Below are 6,000 nucleotides of genomic sequence, written 5' to 3' on the forward strand. Positions count from 1 at the left end.
TTTAAAAGGGAGAGAAAGGCAAAGTTAGGCAAAAATAGCGCAGCACCAACAGGCAAGTAAGCAGGGCAATCTAGGAAGGCATAGGGCCTAAGTCAATAGGACAAAAGTCTTTTGCTCAAGATCACTCAGTTCAGGGTAGTTCGCGGTTAGGTCTTTGCCAAGAGTTCCCAACAAAGTTGGTCGGCAGAAAAGTTAGTTTAAAAGAGTAGAGAAGGACAAGCCCTCGGATTGGCGAAAGGTTTCACACACCTTCACCGCGGCTGGACGAAACAAACAACCGGATTTGCACAGTACCTTTAAATGGAGAAGAAGCTGTAGCTGAGGCGGACGTTCCTGGCAGGTCCTGCAGGCTCACAGTTCCTGAAGCGACTGTCGGACTGACATGAAATAGGAAGACTGGAGGGTCCTGCACTGCCCAGGGAAGAAACCAGCAGCAGAGCGAAGCAACAAATAAAAGGTGCTCTCCTTAAAACCCAAGCAGGGTCTGACCTTCCTGGCTATCCGGTTCACTGTAGCTCTGTACAGCAAATTCGACCAGAGGAGGGAGTCCTGGCTTGTAGTTTGGAGCAAACTGGTTGGTCCCACCAGCTCAGGGGAAGAAGATTCCTGGTAGATCTTCTCTGTCATTGGAGTCTGAAGATTCGGACCTGCAGCAGGGCTTCACCGGGTGGTTCAGTCATTGTAGGGGTCCTCTTCTGTCAGCACCTCATTGGTTCTTTCATTCCAGTGGTGACTCTCCCTTTCCAGATGCAGAGACCTGCTTTTTATGCAGTTTTCCCCCATTCACACAGCCTGGCTGTCAATCACTCAGCATGGTGGCTGTCCCGCCAGGACAGTCACACCAGCCAATCAAATCAGAGTGTGACATGGGTCTCCAAGGAGACCCTGTGCAGGGAGTCCTAAACCCCTCCTTAACATCCTGTCCCCCCCAGACATACAGGTGCCTAAGGAGGGCTTCTGTGTAAAAGCCTGCAAAAGGACGGTGAACAAAGGAACCAAACCTGGTTTGGCGTACAGAGAAAAACACGAGAAAGACTTTTACAAAAAGAAATGGTGAATAAACCCAGCCGGAATGGTATAAAAACAAATATGGTCTAGCGGGTTTAAGTTCGAGGCTACCAAGATAGCCTAAAACAATACCAAGGTTATTAAAGATAACCGCGGTCAGAAAAATAGGGTAGTTGCCACTGCCACCAGCCAAGTCTTAATGAAAAGGGAGTGAAACAATGCTCCAAGAGAAACAGACAAAAAGGGATAAGTATTAACCCTTTCCAGCACTCTATGTAAGATAGTTTGTACTGGATCTGTGGATTTAAAAGACTAATAAAGTCAATGGCAACTTTACATGCTTCTGAGAGACAGTAGTCAGTCTCATAAAATGGAGTATGAGTTGAGAAGTCTAAAAGACAACCCTGTGTCACTGCACTGAATGTGCTTTGTAACACACAGTAAAAAGATGATGCCTTTGGAGTAGGTGAGGCACCACAGTCCATGAACACAAGAAAATGGTAAATACACATAGCAAAACACATGTAAGGGTGGGGAAAAAAAGGCTCACACTCTTACCAGGTGAAAAAAATTAATCGTAGAAATCCAGCAAAGCTGCTGAGGGACTCAGTAGGTAAGGGATATTAGCCATTCTGGAGAATTCTCCCTAACATATGCCAACAAAACTGGCCTGCAGGCCAGAGCTCACCTAGATCTTCCTGCATTCTTGCCTATCCTTGTACTGATCCCTGTTGGTTTTGGCTATAATAACCACAGTTTGAAATTGCTGTCTGTCTGGGACTGTGTTCTGTCGGGGTGATACTCCCAGGGCCGGCAGAGCCGTCCACGGACCTCCGGGCTGGGAGGCCCCAACTCCTCCCGTGTCCCCAAAAGGAGTATGAGACACACACAAGAAGCAAGGCGGTACTGCAGTTTATTATAATAAAGGCAGCAATGAGTCTCGGTTCGTATGAATCCGATGGGACTCTCACTCGTAGTGGGGCTCGCAGACCCTTTTTACGGCAGTATGACGCGCTACTCGCATCACCTGGGAAAGTTAGCACAAAACCTATTGCCACTCTGGATTGGTTCCCCGAGTAGTAGGGTGGTACGCTTGGGTTGTCCCTTGCAGTTGTTACTTTAGAATTGTTACAGAGGGACCCTTGGTGATTGGCTAAGAGTAATGGCGTCAGTAATAAGACCCCCTGTATTCTGATTGGCCAAGCCTGGGACCATTGCCGCTCCCAGCTCGTGGTGTACCTGTCATTAGCAACACTGTGCAACTATGTGTTTGTGCAGACAATGGACAGGTCCGCTCATGGGCTTGTGGACAGGTCTTTCCCATTGCTGTAGGTGTCCATCTTGCCGCTTCGTTGTTGCAACTTGTGTCCCAGACGTGGGACCCTGGCGGCGTCCTGTCTCGTGAGCTTGGCACCTTGTCAGTTCGGCTTGGTCACGTGCGGAGAGACCGTAGCTGGAGCAGAATTATGAGCATTAGATTTGTAGTTCGGCTCTGAGGGCTTGGCACTTACAGGTGTAACCTTGGCGCTGGGCTCGCGGCACATGAGTTGCAACATTGTGGCCTTGGCTGTGAGCTCTTGCTGGGGGCTCGTCCTGCATGGTCAACACTTGTACTCTTGTCGCTGAGCGGATTTTCATTGCGAGGCTCCTGCCTGGGGACTCTTGCTGGGGCCTAGTTGTGGCGGTACATAATCCATAGCATTTAGATCGCGGGGTCGACAGAGTATCACACGCAGTATTAGATATACATGCTGGTGTCGTCATAGGGATGGGTGGCAGAAGAAGTGTCAGCAAGCATGTACACAAGCTCTTCGGTGTCTTGCGTTTCTGCTGTGCTGTAAAAAGGCCTATGTAAAAAAAAAATAACAACGATGCACGTCAGTGGGTGTGTCAGTCACCTACGTCATAGCACTGAGTATGTTCTTCATGTAGGTTGGTGTGCGAGTGACCAGTGTGCATGGTGGCACGTGTGTTCTCGTCTGTTGGCTATGTCTTTATGGCATCTCTAACGATGTGGATACTTGTGGCTGTTGTTCTTAGTCGAGCTCATCCATGTCGCAGGCGTCGGCTTGAGCTTGGCGTGCTGGTGGGCATGCTCCTCTTATGTGTAAGTTTCTGAGCCAGGGTATTTTATCATCTGGTAAATAGACAACCTCGTCTCGTGGGGGGTGTCTGGGCCGTGATCCTCTAGGCCATGGTCTGGATGAGATTGGGGGGAGGGTCTGTTCCCATTCTCCCACTTCAGTCCCCCCTCTGGTCGACTTGTCAACCACAAACTCATCCTTTTCCTTATCTCCTTTCACTCTCCATACTTTAGTTATTCCAGCCAAGTGCCCATAGTGGTTGACATGATCTTCAAATGACCAGTACATGTAAACGCAGCCGCCGCCAGGTTTGCAGTATACCCATCTTCCAACATAGCTCTTCGGGTTCCTTGGGTTCTCCACCTTCACAGATGGCGGATCCATATGGTTGTCAAGGATCTGTTTGCGCAGCCTCTCTCTTTCCTTTATTATCATGTCGGTGTGCTTCCCATCATCGGCTCGTAGTAAGGCATGCATGCCTACCTTCTCCATTATTTCGTCTGTTGTAAGTGCTTTTCTAGCTTTCCAAAACTTTATTACGATCAACACAGCTGCAGCCAATATTATGCATCCTACTATTATCTTCAGCCCGTCTGATAGCCATGAAGGCATCCATGACCAGAGGAATGAAAACCAGCTGCCTTCTTTCCCTACTCCTTTACTTTCTTCCACCAAGTTGTGATACTGCTTCAGTAAGTGTTCCATTGTCTGCGTCATTAGCAGGGCTGAATGTGCAACATGATTGCCCTGTTTTTGCACAAACTCCTCCTTCCATTGCCGTGAGAAGGTGTAGCACATACCTGTTTTGCAGTGCTACCATTCTTACTGCTCTCAGTTCTTCTTTTATTGCGTTGAATCTGTTTACTGTCAAATGTATTGTCATCATCAGCTCCCATCTGGTGATCTGCAACCATTTTGCATTTGCATATGCCTGTAGTTCAGGGTGTATTATGGATGAGAAGAACATTGCTGCTCTGCTGAATAGTCTGTGTTCTGGTGGGATGGAGGTGAGAGCTGTTTCTGATCTTCCCCACAGTTAGTTTCCCGTCAGGTGTTCTCCTTGTTTTTTCACTCTTGGCAAAACATTATTGTTGTTGTTCTCGTCACCTTCTTCCATCTCTACTGATCTTATCCTCCTCTTGTTTCCTTCGTCGTTGGCCATGTTGACGTGTTTCTGAGGCACAACTAGGGATGGCACATTGATGTGCACCATGGTGCATATTCCATTCCATGATGAAGGCAAAGTATGGTAAGCCTTATCGCCGCAGGCCCAACAGTGGTCCATTATGACTGCAGTGCCGGCACCCCCCTCTGGTATTTCTATCGTGTTTTCACAGTTGGTGTTATATCCCACATCCACATCGCCGTTGTGTTGATAGCACAGTGGGGGTGTTGTGAGCGGTAGTATAGTTATTGGATCTTCATCCTTCTCCAGGCATGTTAACATCGATACATATTTTCCCCATGTTGTCCAACATCTGTCGTTGTGCTCTTTTATGTTGGTAATATTTTCTCTTGTTACCATGTTGCTCCCAACCACTCCTATTTCCCACCCTTAATTCTTATATATTTTCCCAGTTATAGTTATTAGAGGTCTTTCCCAAGACCCTTGTTCACCAGCAACTTCATTTGCATACCAATCGCACGGCAGGTATTTTAACGTTACTTTCTTCATTTCTCCTTTTTCTGGGCCATCTGTCATGTATCTAAAAGCTTCAGTATGGAGGCTTCTTTTGTGCTACATCAAATATGTTTTGATGAAATTATTTTCGTATGGATATCTATTCCTTGTTTTCCATTGAAGTGTCACCACTGTCCCTTGAAACCATCCTTTTGTTTGGAAGAGTGCCAAATAAATCAGGCATTCCATTGTCTTTGCTGGTACTTCAGTGGATACAAATGTTCTTGATGTGCTCATAGCGTATGGGATCAACGAGCAAACATAGCAGTTGTCCTCAGTTGTCTGCTTACCAATTTTGGTCATGTGCTGATACCACATGTTGTTCGAGACGTGTGCTAAATCTGTGAGCAATGTGTCAATTCCCTTTTCATCTCCATATGTGCTGTGTTTAACCTTATGTTCTTTACTTCTCGGGTTGCTTGTACCACTTGACACCGTACCTGTTGCAGCCGTGGGAGGGGGTAAATTAGTTTTGGGTACAGCCATCATATCATAAGCATAGTGTTTCTGCCAGACAGAGGCAGCCAATAGACCAGTGACAACCAACACACCTATGAACTTTATTACAATGGCTAATTTCACTGGCATTTTGTTCTTACATTTGCTGCTGTCCTGCAGCTTATTCTTGTGATGTTAAAGATGCCCGCCTGAAAATTCTGAAAATATGTGTTATTTGGTTTGTTTTTTGTTAGTCAAGCTCTCCCTATCAGATAGTCATTCATTGCCCAGGTGAAAAGCTGCTCCCACGCTAATCTAAGTGACCTATCTCTCAGAGCTGGTAAGTGCTTGTGGAGATGTGGGAATGATTGTTCTATGGCCAAAATGAACGTGTTGTAGTACGCACGTACCCTTCTCTTTTTTAGATAATTTGGTCTCTTTATATGGTATACAAATTGGTGTGACAGGGCCTCAGGGGTGTTATCATCTGTGGGTAGCATCTACTCCTGGGCACAACACAACTTTAGTTTACTTCACCTTTTATACAACACAGTAATATGCGGTACCTGCATGTGCGAGAAAAAGAAAGAGAGCATACTTGTGTTTATATGTGTGTGCAGTATTCAAGTTAGACAATGTCCGTTATTTGGTGATGGTATGGATGGGGTTGGGGCAGATGTTTGTTTGCTTTGAGATCGCGTGACCATGGGGTGGGCAATGAGCGATTGTCCAAAGTCTATGGCTGTGTCTATGGCTGGGGAGCGGTCAGGGGCAGTGTCACAATTGTCC

At 46.6% G+C, this 6,000-nt stretch overlaps 1 pseudogene; it reads right to left on the reverse strand.

Moving 5' to 3' along the window:
• LOC138525946 (tRNA pseudouridine synthase Pus10 pseudogene) overlaps positions 1–4,006 on the reverse strand; it is a 132,823-nt pseudogene extending 128,817 nt beyond the window's left edge.
• Positions 4,007–6,000: the final 1,994 nt, after the last annotated feature.

This window comes from Ambystoma mexicanum, chromosome 7p (genome assembly GCF_040938575.1).
Source record: "Ambystoma mexicanum isolate Mex_15411 chromosome 7p, UKY_AmexF1_1, whole genome shotgun sequence".
NCBI classification, from domain to species: Eukaryota; Metazoa; Chordata; class Amphibia; order Caudata; family Ambystomatidae; genus Ambystoma; species Ambystoma mexicanum.